The sequence below is a fragment of the Passer domesticus genome, chromosome 12 (genome assembly GCF_036417665.1).
Source record: "Passer domesticus isolate bPasDom1 chromosome 12, bPasDom1.hap1, whole genome shotgun sequence".
Lineage (NCBI taxonomy): Eukaryota > Metazoa > Chordata > Aves > Passeriformes > Passeridae > Passer > Passer domesticus.
This window is the reverse complement of record NC_087485.1, coordinates 19,408,631-19,421,570: the sequence shown is the minus strand read 5'-3', so window position 1 is coordinate 19,421,570 and position 12,940 is coordinate 19,408,631. Positions and strand designations below refer to the sequence as shown.

The 12,940-nt window shown below is 44.6% G+C and overlaps 1 pseudogene; it reads right to left on the bottom strand.

Moving 5' to 3' along the window:
- The window catches only part of LOC135279718 (peroxisomal coenzyme A diphosphatase NUDT7-like), a 211,461-nt pseudogene extending 198,521 nt beyond the window's left edge, over positions 1–12,940 (bottom strand).

The window sequence follows — 12,940 nt, the reverse complement described above, 5'->3', positions numbered from 1 at the left end:
GTTCCTGAGTAGCCTTTCAATGGGAAAGGTGACAGGGATCACCCCCAGCCTCGAAAGGGTATAAAAGATTGCCATTTGGTTAAAATACGTGTGTGTGTGTGTGTGTGTGTGTGTGTGTGTGTGTGTGTGTTTTCATCTCTTGGGAATGTTACAGATAAATAATGAGATGATTGGTTCTTGCAATTAGGGGATTAATATTGTGTGTATATTAAGATAAGCTTTATTGATGTATAGTTATGTTATTGCGGTTTGTTGTTTAGATGTCCTCTGTTCTCCCCATAGTCCCCTTTCCGCCCCCACCTCCGAATTGTTCCCAGACAGCCTAGGTTCTAAGACAGGTAGAAAGAAGAGGTGTACATACACCTCTTGCATGGAGCAGTTGGGAATGGAAAACTTGTTGCTAGGGGGAAACACCGGACCTCCAATCAAGTTGCAAGAAAGCAATCTCCACCAATAAAGAGCAAAGCACAGTTGACTGACAGGCATTGGGAGGGGCCAGGGTTGGCTGATGCACACACCCTCCCCCCCCAGGGCTATAAAAAACAGAATAGCCATTTTGTGGGTGAGCCACATGGCAGGCAGCCACGGAGGGAGAGCTCCCAGCGTTGTTATTTTTCCTTATTTAGCCCTTTTGTGTTTTTATTGTAAACATCTAATAAATATTTAAATTTTTTTTAAGTAAGCTTGCTTTTTTTAAAAAGTGAGTAGTTTCTCCAGGAGGGAGACACTCACCTGACTCAGCTGACTCGCACTAAATAAATAGTTATTTAGCTATTGCTTCGAAGACTGTGTTCTCTCTAAACTGTATCAAAAAGTGAATTATATCTAAGATATCCTTAAGTGCAATCCAGTAGTAAGCTTGTGCACCAAAGATCAGTAAAAAACACATTTACAATCAGTGTATTGTCTGTATAAATGTGATTATTTGTTATTTTAAGCAAGACCCAGCAACAGAAAAAAAGTAATTCCTGAGTACAGGCAGTTGATGTGAGGCAGGTATGGAAAACAAGAGTTGTAAAAGGAAATAAAATGCTGGTGAAATAGTTCTGAGAGCCTTAGGTTTTTGCCTTTTATGTATTAAAGGGAGAAAAAAGAAAGCTGAAAGACTGAAGACTGAAAAATCACATTTAAAAAAGCTGCACTGCATTGTCAATTTCTTTATGTAGGTAAATGTGAAAAATGTCATTCACTTGTGTTAAAATTTTAGAAGTTTAATAGTGATGAAAACAGTAATAAAAATTAGGACAATAAGAGACAATAAAAAGCAAAGAATTACAGACATCTGGCATTCTGCCAAAAAGCGTACCTTGCTAACAAAGGATTACTCCTTAAAAAGCCTCTGCCTATTGCATATTCATATATCTCATACATGATTCATGTATATCTCATACATGATTCCTTTCAAACTAGAGTGTTTCTGCTTAATTTTAGCTTCCCTCCCCCACCTTGTAAATAAATCTTCTTGGTTCCTTGAAGTCTGAGCTTTTGCGATAAGGAGGCAATATTTCTTCTCTTGGAATCTTTGTGTCTTGTTGCTGTTAAGTCTGTCCAGATAGGATAATGTGAAGAATTTTTTTGTTATCTTTTCCTTGTGCTAGTTACAAAAAATATCTTACATCACATAGTTTTGTTATAGGTAAAAATTGATCCAGCCAATTAGATCAAAAATAAAAAAAAATTTATTCGTGACCAATATACAGTCCCGACTGCCAACAATCAAAAAGTAGTGCCGACTCCGGGATCGGAGCGGGTGAACTGTGATCCAGGCTCTATTGCACCAAATCCCCCTGTTCACCGTCGAGGCCTGGCAGAGTTTGGGTTTTATACTCTTTCTCTTGCCTGCGGTGGAGTCCCTTTGTCCCCTCCTGGAGTCCTTCATATTCATGTAGTGTATTTTCTCTGTCCTGTGCTGGGCCAAGCTTCGTCTGGGAATTGATGTGTATCGGTCTCCAGTTCCCGGCATCCTTCATTCAGATGTATGTCCTTGATGGTCCTGTCTGTCTGAGGTGGACATCTACATGGGCCATCATCGCTGAGCGTTTTCTTGTTCATGCCATGGGGGAGCGCCCATCTCCTGTGCAGGCTAGGTTTCCTTCGTATGTTAATGATGCACCTCCTCCTTGGCTGCGGGCTGTCCTGTGTGGCAATCACCCTCTCCCCTCGGCTGGCATGGTCTTAAAACTTTATTTTATATTACATTAATAATCTTATATTTCCACCACAAATTACCCCTTATTCATAACAATCCCCCCTCTCCTTTTATTAATTCATTAATTAGTGCTGTTTCCTAAAAATATTTACACATATTTAGTTTTAGTCCTTTTCCCCTTTTTAATCCCCGTGTGAGTAATTCTATCTATTTTTGTGCTCAAAAAATAAGTAAACATTTATTCAGTCTCATTCTCATTTTCCCATTCTTCCCTGGTATCTCTTGATACATTTCATATTCAATCTAATTGCCTTCACTTGTTTTTCAAATTTGGCCAAAGCGTCTGCTGCCCACTTGTGTGGATTTCCTTCTTCTAATTTCATTATTTATTGTAGAGATTGGGTTCGTTTTCCCCATGGCACATTCTAGGTCTATGGACATGGCTGCTATTTGCATTCCCTGCACAACTGAATGTATTAGTCTGATAAAACATGGTATCAGGCAGGGTAAGAATATGATTCCTGCTATTGAACAGAGGATAAAGAATATTAGTTTCTTCCACTATGCGCCATCAGATTATCCCACCAAGATGCATTCTATATGGAATTCCATTTCTAGACCAGGACATGAGCGACCCTCTTAATTTCCGCTGCCAAACCCCTAGTGGTTTCTCTGTAGTCATCTATTTCAATGCAACATTCTGATTCATTAAATTTTCTGCAGACTCCCCCTTCCTCGGCTAACAAGTAGTCTAGGGCTATCCTGTTTTGGTACACAAGCGCCTTCATTTGGGAGTGCTGTTTAGATAGCAATTCTAGGGCGTCTGAAGTGTGGTTTGAAACAATTTCTACTACTGCCTGGAGTCTTATTAACTGATTTAACAGGTATATCTGGGTTCTATAACCCCAACTCCCATCTTGGGCCCAGGTTGCTGGTCCATAATATTCTATAATTTCGCTCAGCGGGCCACTCTTCCCCTCCCCAAGTCTGGCTTCCTTCAAAAATAGGAAACTTCTTTACTTCCCTCTTTTGTCTGTTTAGAGTCTCATAAAAAGGTGCTCCTAGCGAGCTGCTTTCTGACCGAGGTAAAGAACACAGGCCTGATTATACCTACAGTACAAGAACCTTTACATTTTTGAGGCAATTTGCTATAAGCTTTCTTCCCACAGATCCAATATAAACCGTTAGGAGCCTTCCATTTGCGGGTAGTACTCCCTGGTTTGTTCCAGTAACCTTTCAATCCTTCCAGAGGTTGGTAAGGGTTAGCTCCAGAGGCTTTATTCCAGAGTAGTCCGATTTTATCACTCCAATCACAATTGTTTCCCTTTTCCTGGCTCCAGTACCCCACCAGGGGCTCTGGTTGCCAGGTTTTACTTTTTGCATTCGAATTTACTACTAGAGTGGGGATACAAGGGGTATATCTGACAACCTCGGTATATTCCCTCCCTTCCTGGCTAATACAGATTGTTCCAATTACTTGTTGGTCCAAAACCCAACCCTCCGGTCATTGTATTAGTCCGCTATTTTAGTGTTATCCCATTTAAGAAGCTACTGTGGAGCTAAACTCTCACCTTTCCAAGGCCACTTCTCCACCAACTTCAGTCCTCCACAAATCCAGCAATTGGACAATCTTAATTCTGTCATGATTTCCTGCATCAAATCTATAGAAAGATTTTTATCCGAGGCAGGCAATCCCAGATTGTTGTACTGTTTTTTCCAATTGGTCATATTGTTCACTGAGAGTTCTCAGCCTCTCTTGCTCCACCCTCCTTTTTCTCATCTCAGCCTCCTGACTTTTGGGCCACTTGTTGTATTTTATTCTCTGGGTCAAATCCCTCTTTGTTTTGGGAAAAACAAAAGGTCATGTCATACTGTAGACATGTTCGGTCATCATGATCTTCGAGAAGGTCGATGATAACTGGTTCTTTTCTGAGTGGCAACTGATTTCCGTATTTAAAATTCTTTCCCACCCAGTAGGTCTTCCCACCCATTATACACATTTCCAGTAAGTTATTATCATAACACAGTTTGTTCACCTGACAAATATGGATTCCATCCTACCCCCCGTCCATACAATTGCATCTGTTACAAATAGGGATAGGTGCTTGTCTCACCTCTCTTTTGCGCCGGGTGTGCTCTGACTCCCCAATCTTAGATGCTGCCTCTTTTGAGTGACAAATCTCCTTTCCATTTACTTTGCATATCCCATATTGGGTGCTGTTGAAGAGACAGTACCTGCCCATTCCATTTTCACTGCAGTTTTCCGAGGCTGGGTGGATCGAAGCCTCCACTTCTCCCCATCCGTCCAGGATGATCTGCATTCACGGTCCACACTCTTTACTGGAGACTGGTTCTTCCAAGCCGAATGGGTGTGCATTAATCCTGAGGCACATGACTAGACTCAGCTCGTCAGGACCTCCCCTAGTTTCATTCCTCTGCTTCTGCCTACGCCCAGTGGGGTGCCTCCAGCGGCCAGGAAAACCATCTTCTTGGCAGCAGGAATATCCTTCACGGGTATCATACCATACCTGGCTCAAGCCACATATCTCCTTTTAAAAGTGCCCCACCTGGGTAATTTGACTGTTATGGCGCTGCAAGGTACCTTATTTAGTCTCCGGCACTCGACTTCTACGATTTTTGCTCTCTATCTCAGTTTTCCCCTTACCCCGTTTTGAAATAGCTGAAACCACACTAGTGAGTCAGTCTTGATCACCCCCAAATCTGTGAGGAGCGTTAAGATTCAGTTAGTCAGAAGCATTTCCCCGTCCAAGCACTTATCGCATAGACCCTTTCACCACGCCCCCTTCTGCAATGTACCACCCAAATCTCATTACAACATTCGCATCTGAAATGAACAAACAGGTAACAATTACAGTCTGGCTCTGCGCATCTTATTCGGTTGTTCTCGGTCATTTACTTGGTTGATGCAGAGTTAATTTCAGGTCCCCGGTGGAGAGGTAATTTTCCACTCGGGCTCTTCCTCTCGTGGCTCGACCTTCTTTACTCATGAAGCGTGGTCCAGCCTTTTTCTGCTGCTTTCACAGCTGTATCTGTGGTTAGAAGAACAAGAAATGGCCCTTCCCAGTGTGGGGAGAGGGGAACATCTCTCCAAGTTTTTATCAGCATTTTGTCCCCAGGTTGGATTCGGTGTACTGCAAACCCCAGGGGAGTGTTTTGCATTAAAATTCCCTGTTTTCTCAGTTCCTGGAGGTTTTTACTGATGGTTATTATGTAAGGTTGTATCTGACCATCTTCTACTCTCAGGTATCCTATATGCATTCTGTGTTCATAGGGCATCCTGTACAACATTTCAAAGGGTGGTAGTCCCCTTTCCAAATGAGACAGTGTCCTGAAGTTTAATAAAGCCAAGGGAAGGCACTTTATCCAAGACATTTTAGTTTCTAGAATTAACTTGGATAGTTGGGATTTCAAAGTCTGATTCATTCTTTCTACCTGCCCTGAACTCTTTGGATGCCATGAGGTGTGATATTCCCAGCGGATTCCTAAAGACTCCGCTAATTGTCTGATAATCCTCGAGGTGAAATATGTGCCCTGGTTTGAGTCTACATATTTTACTAAACTGTACCGCAGGATGATTTCTTCTAGCAGACGCCTTGACACTACTTGCACTGTAGCCCTGGGGCTTGGGAAAGCTTCCACCCAGTGTGTCAGTTTATCTAGCATTACTAGGAGACATCTGTATCTCCCTAGCTTTGGCATACCAGGGAAATCCACCTGGATTCTTTCAAATGGTCGATATGCCATCGGGTGGCTACTTGACGCCACTTGTCTCACCCTTGCCTGATTAACCCTTTGACATATTATATACACTTGTACTTCCTGTTTAGCTAACTCGTAAATCCCTTTACATCAAAAAAAATTTAAAAATTGCTTAGCCAGTGCTTGTGCTCCCCAGTAGGTTTGTGAGTGAAACCTCTTTAAAATTTTTCTTGTATATTCTTTGGATAGTAATTCCCTCCCATCTGGCAATTTCCACTTACCTTCCTCTAATCTTCCCCCGATCTTTTCGTACCCCTCGATTTCCTTCTGAGAGGGTCATGGGGGAAGTTCTTTTACCTCCTCCCCTTCAACATCTGGGGTGCTTACCTGCAGCAATGCCATATTCCTAGCTTCCCTATCAGCTAGGTTGTTTCCTTGGGTCCAAAACTGTACCCCTGCCTGGTGTCCTTTCACATGAACAATTGCAATTGCTTCTGGCTCCCTTATAGCCTCTAAGATTTGTTTTATTATCCCTTCATGCGTCAATCCTCGCCCTTTGGTGTTAATCAGCCCCCTTTCTTCCCATATCTTCCCAAACGTGTGAACTACCCCGAAGGCATATTTCAAATCTGTGAAAATTGTCCCTTTTTTTCCTTTTAGCATCTGCAAAGCTCTCAATGCTGCATATAGTTTGCAGGCCTGGGCTGACCAACTTGCATTCAAGGGCCCCGATTCCACGGCTTCCCCTGTTTTTCCATCCACCACTGCGCATCCTGATTTCCTTTTTCCTTCTATGATTCGGGCTGACCCGTCCACAAACCATTTTCCCCCTTCTTCCAGTTCCTCCTCTTCTAGGTCTGGCCTTATTTTGGTTTGTAATTCCACAATCTCCACGCAATCGTGGACAGGTTCCCCTGGAATTTCTCCATACAGGAACTGTGCTGGATTTTAGGTTGCTGTTGTTTCTAGTTCTAAGTAGGGTGAGTGAATATGAATATGAAGATGGCTTCATATTTAAAAGGCGGGTGTCCATGAGACGCTTTTTAGCCTTTTGCTGCAAAATGCTCCTCACATTATGAGGAGAAAAGACAACCAAGGGTGCTCCAAAAGTTACTTTCTTAGCCTCTTCTACCAAAATAGCCACCTCCACAATAGTCTGCAGACGTGTGGGCCACCCTCTGCTGACAGGATCTGGTAACTTGGATATATACCCCACAGGTTTCTTTGACCCAGCCCACTCCTGAGTCAATACTCCATGGGCCGTGTGGTTACTCATGTCCACAAACAGCTGAAATGGTCTGTTCACGTCTGGTAGACTCAACACTGGAGCTGTCATAAACATTTCTTTTTCTCTTTGAATCTCTCCTCATCTTGTCTGGTCTACACTGGTTTATCCATGGTGAACTTTTCATAAAGAAATTTTACTTTTTCACTATATCCCTCAATCCACTGTCTACAAAACCCCACAAGCCCTAGTACCTGTCTTACTTCCCTCTTAGATTGAGGAGGGGGTAAGGCAATTATTCTGGCTACTCTATCTGGGTCTAATTTCTTCTTACCTTTTGTGAGCCAGTGCCCCAAGTATTTGACTTCAGGTTCCGTGAATTGTAATTTAGATTTTGAGACCTTCAAACCCTTATCTCCCAAGAAGTTAATGAGTGTTATAGTGCTTACCCTTACCAGTTCTTCTTTGGGACCCGCCACCAGCAAATCATCAACATATTGTAGTAATTTGGTCCCTTTAATGTGTACAAACTCACTTAATACCTGCTCGAGAGCTTGGCCGAAGAGGTTTGGTGAATCCACAAACCCCTAAGGCAGGGAAGTCCATCTTAGTTGTTGTTCACGATTAGTGTCAGGATCTTCCCATTGAAATGCAAAATAATCCTGACTTTCCCTGGCCACTGGGCAAGTCCAGAAAGAGTCTTTTAAATTTATTATGCTGTACCAGGTATCCTCTGGAGAAATGTTATTTAATAGAGTATAAGGGTTTGAGACTGTAGGAAATAATGTTTTAGTCCTTTGATTAACTGCCCTCAAATCTTGTACCAACCTGTAACTCCCATCTGGTTTTTGTACCACTAGGACAGGAGTGTTCTTCCTGTACATACAAGGTTCCAGTGTGCCCTTTTTAATTAAATCCTCAATTATCGGTTTCAGCCCTCTCCTTCCTTCCATCAGTATGGGGTACTGTTTGATCTGGATGAGATCTTCAGATCTCTCAATCTCAATGTAGATTGTTTCCATTTCTAATTTTCCCACTTCTCCCTTTGAATGCCAGACCTTTGGATTGATTTTTCCCTCATCCTCCATGGTCAATTAGTATAAACTTACCATAAGCTGTGAATCCTGAGCAATCAGGCTGACCCCTAGATCTACCATCAAATCCCGTCCCAGTAAATTGTAATCTGCTTCTTCCACTAATAGGATGTTTCCCGCACAAAACTTAGTTTCTGATTCAATTTCTACACCCTGTATAACTGGTACCTTGAAGGGCTCTCCTTTTGCTCCAATAACCATCATAGAATCTTTGCTTTTGGAACACCCACTAGGTAATTGTTGGACCATACTCTGCTCGGCTCCTGAACCCACCAAGAATACCAACTCTTGCTTATGGGGTCCTATTTTTAATTTTATCAAGGGCTCTCTGGATGTTATGGACCCCAAATTAAAAAGCCCCTGACACTTCTAGTGTGGGAACTCAACACATCTCTCTGAATGTCCAGAGTCACCGAGAGAACCCTTGCGGGGCTCGGAGATCCTGGAATGTTGCCAAAAGTGTCTGGTGGGTTGACTTTGATCCATCTAGAGATGAAACATCTGTGTATGAGTAAATGGAAAGTTTTAGAGTGTGAGTAGTGTGTTTGCAAGGTGAAGTATAAATTTTAGAATTTAGGTACAGGGGGGTCGTGAAGACAACATGGAGGATTCAGGGCGTGGTCCTGGGTTCTTTCTTCTTCATGTCTTCCATTTTCTGTGGTGATGTTGGCACTTTTGGATTGGTTCATGGTGAAGGTACACATGTCAATAAGGGTGAAAAGTATTGGGAATTAAAGGTAAATATAATGTAATTTTCACTATAAAAGACACAACTGTCCTGTGGGCGGGGGAGAGTGAACTTGGCTGTCCTGCTGAGCGGACCTCGGCTGGGCAGAGAGAAAATATTGTAGATAAGAATTAATAAACAAGATTGAAGACAGAAAACCTGAGAGTCCAGACTCATCCTTCACTGTGCGGCCACCCAGAACCACCTTTTCCTGTATCAGGGCAGAGACAAACAAGAGCGAACCCCGATACTCTAGTCCTCCTGAAAGAGTCTTTCATCCCTCAGCCTTTTCTTACACTGCCTCTTAAAGTGACCTTTTTGCTTGCAGTAACATTACTCCAGTCCCTCCCGCTGTCTGTTCATGGGTTTTCTTTGGGGTTGCTTAGGTTTCCCTTGAGGCTTGTGTGCCTGACTAGTCTTACCTTTGTTTGTGTCCTTCTCTTGCTTTTGGGCCTCCCTGACCGCTGCCACCAAAACCTTTGCTTGTGCTTTCTGCTTTTCATCCTCCCTCCTTATATAAACCTTCTGTGCTTCCTTTAGCAATTCCTGTAGAGATCTTTCTCTCCAATTTTCCATCTTTTCTAGTTTCCACCATATATCCTCCCATGATTTGGCTAGAAACTGAGTTTTTAACAAGACTGCCCCAACAGAAAACTCCGGATCTGTCCTGGAGTACATCTGGAGACTTTTTCTTAATCTCTCCAGCCACTCAGTGGGAGTTTCATCCCTCCCCTGGCATTCCCTCAATGCTTTGCTCAAATTTTGTCCTTTTGGACTGCCCCTCTGATACCTTGTATGACCATATTCCTTAATTCTATCATTTTTTGTCTATCCTCTTCTGTCTGCACATTTCAAGAAGGCCTCTGGTTAGGCCATTTGTCCTCCCCACTCCCGTCTTGAGGGTTTCTGTGTTCCCAGTCCTTTATCGCTGATGACCTAATCATCTCCGTTTCCTCCGCATTAAACAGTGACCTTAGGATGGCACTGATATCATCATAGGAGTATATGCTGTTCCCTAGAAATTCATCCAACCTTTCTGCCACCCCCAGCGGATCATCCATTATCTTTTCCATCTCCTTCTTGAATGCCCATACATCCCCGGAGTTTATCGGCACGTTGACATATCCAATGACTCCTGGAGCTGTTGGAACCTCCCTTAGTGGGAACAAACCTTGTTGACTGTCCTCGTCCTCACTATCCTCAAAGTTTACCTTCCGAGTCCGCCGTCTCGTTCTGCTAGTAGGCGGGGATTTGTTCTCGTCTGTGAGAACAGTGTGCCTGGCAGCTTCTATTTGTTGTGAGGGAGGAGAGGACAGGGATGGTTCCAGCAAAAGTGGCACCGCCAAAGCTGATCCTTGTACAGGTAAGGCTTCCACTGGCAGTGCTCGGGGTACTGCGGGTTGGTGCACTGGATTTACTGGCGCAGGGGGAGGGAAAAGGTCTTGTGGCATTGGGTAAGGCGGTGGGAGATTATCTAAAGGTTCCCACGTTTCTCCAGGGTTTGCCTGATTTCTGTAGGTCCTGACTGGGAATAGTCCTGTGCTGGCATATTCCCATAGTTGGGCATATTCTCTTTCCTCACTGGTTGGTCCCGCCTCCTCAGAAACAAATTCCACCAGGGCTCGGCAGGTGTCCTTTTCGAAGGTGCTGAACATGGGCCAGAATACATATTTCTTTACCTCTGTGTTTGCCCATTTCTCCATGCAATAATGAATCATTCTCTCCCTTGATCTCCACCTTGTTGGACATTCGTCCCAATGTTCTAACATCCACCCCAAGGGACTGTTCCTAGGTATGTTCAGCAAACAGTACTTTTCTCCTTTTTCTGTCTTACCTTGGGTTTTCCCTAAGATTTTGCTCTTTGTTTGCCCCATTCTGCTAAATTTAGCGAATTCCTTCTTATGTACTTTTTGTTGTACTGCATGAACCAAAAATTTCCTGATACCCTCTGGTCTTTCAGGGGGACCCTACAATCACACAGTGAACAGGTCTGTGGATCTTTTGCCTGTAAGTGAGCTCTCGTACTTACGCTTTCCTGGATCCAAGGGAGTTACCAATTCCCTAATATCAGAGGTTTATTGTACCCCCTTCCTGATCCTGCCTGTGATCGATGCCCTCCCCTTCCTGATTTTCCTAGGTTTTCAGGATTTTGGTGTGTGTGCAGAAATGAGTTTCTCAACCACTTCCCCCTTGACCGACCACTTTCCTCGCGGAAGAGTGGATTTGCGATCTTAGAGTCCACACTTGCTTCGTGACGGCGTCACATCACACACGCGCGCTCGATCAAAGCCCTACTCAACCACGCGATACTTACAGTTCTTTTTCCCGCATGGATTCTTCGTGGACGTGGTTTTATGAGTAAAAAATTCCGCGGTCTTGGAGATTTTCACTCCGATTTTGAGAGCTCTGGGGCCCATTTTTATCCTTTTGAGCAGGGATTTTGGCTTTTAGTTTGTGGTTCTGATTGGTTCTGTCGTTTGTCCCAATCCCGCCTGGCCGCTGAAATCGGTGGGGTGCCACCTGGGCTGGGAGAAGTGTTGCTGGAATCCGGGATCAGATCATGTCAGGGTCACCAAGATTGTTATAGGTAAAAATTGATCCAGCCAATTAGATTAAAAAAAAAAAAAAGTTTATTTGCAACCGATATACAGTCCTGACCACCAACAATCAAAAAGTAGTGCCGACTCCGGGATCGGAGCGGGAAAACTGTGATCCGGCCTCTATCGCACTGAATCCCCCTGTTCACCATCGAGGCCTGGTAGAGTTTGGGTTTTATACTCTTTCTCTTGCCTGCGGTGGAGTCCCTTTGTCCCCTCCTGGAGTCCTTCATATTCATGCAGTGTCTATTCACTGTCCTGTACTGGACAAAGCCTCATCCGGGAATTGATGTGTATCGGTCCCCAGTTCTCAGAATCTTTCATTCAGATGTATGTCCTTGATGGTCCTGTCTGTCTGTGGTGAACATCTACATCTGCCATCATCGCTGGGTGTTTTCTTGTTCATGCCATGGGGGAGCACCCATCTCCTGTGCGGGCTAGGTTTCCTTCGTATGTTAATGATGCACCTCCTCCTTGGCTGCGGGCTGTCCTGTGTGGCAATCACCCTCTCCCCTCGGCTGGCATGGTCTTAAAACTTTATTTTATATTACATTAATAATCTTATATTTTCAGCATGAATTACCCCCTTATTCATAACTGCTTCTATTTGAATATTATGCTATTGTCTAAAAACAATATTTACCATACTACTTAAAAGAAATTAATACAGCACTACTTAAAAGAGATTAATACAGTGTAACTTTCCAAGATACCACATATAGTATTCATTTTAATATTTGTGAAGAGCCAATCATATAATATGCATTTTTCACAGTAAACAATCATTGCTGTGGAAGTTATCATTCCTGTCATGGGTTTCCGGGGTCCCGGCGTGTTCCTGTCACCCAAACGACAGGCGTTTAAAAACAGTCGGCCGTACCCTGGGGAACAAGGGGCGGGACTGGGGGTGCGCCGATGCCAGGAGGGCGCACAGCGATCGATGGTTCCCTGGGAAGGAAAGATCACATCCCTCGGAGCCCCCGGTACCTGCAGGGAGTGGACAGTGACCAACCAACAGGTGCAGCCGCCACGCTCGCACCATGAGCGGCAGCAGCACGGCGGCTCGGGCAGCGGCAAGCGGCAGAACCTGTCCCCGACATCGAACTCCCTCAGGTGGCACCGGGCCTTCTCCACGGCCCTGTGCCTAGGAGCGGGCAGAGCGGAGCACCGGCACCCTCCGGCCGCGCCCCGCTCATCCCCCACGGCCCCTGTGCAGGGACCGGGAGCGGGACCTGGCTGCTCCGGCTCCACCTGGCCCGGCCCCGGTCCCAGCACCGACACAATTCCACTAGTCAGCACTCGATTGTTCTCTTTCTGTGTTCTTTTCCCTTTCCTACTCACAAGTGCATCCCTGGGCCGGGAGCCATGGGGCCACTTGCTCCCTGGCCGACGCTGGGCCCCACTGCCCCAGACATGCAGCGGCTCCAT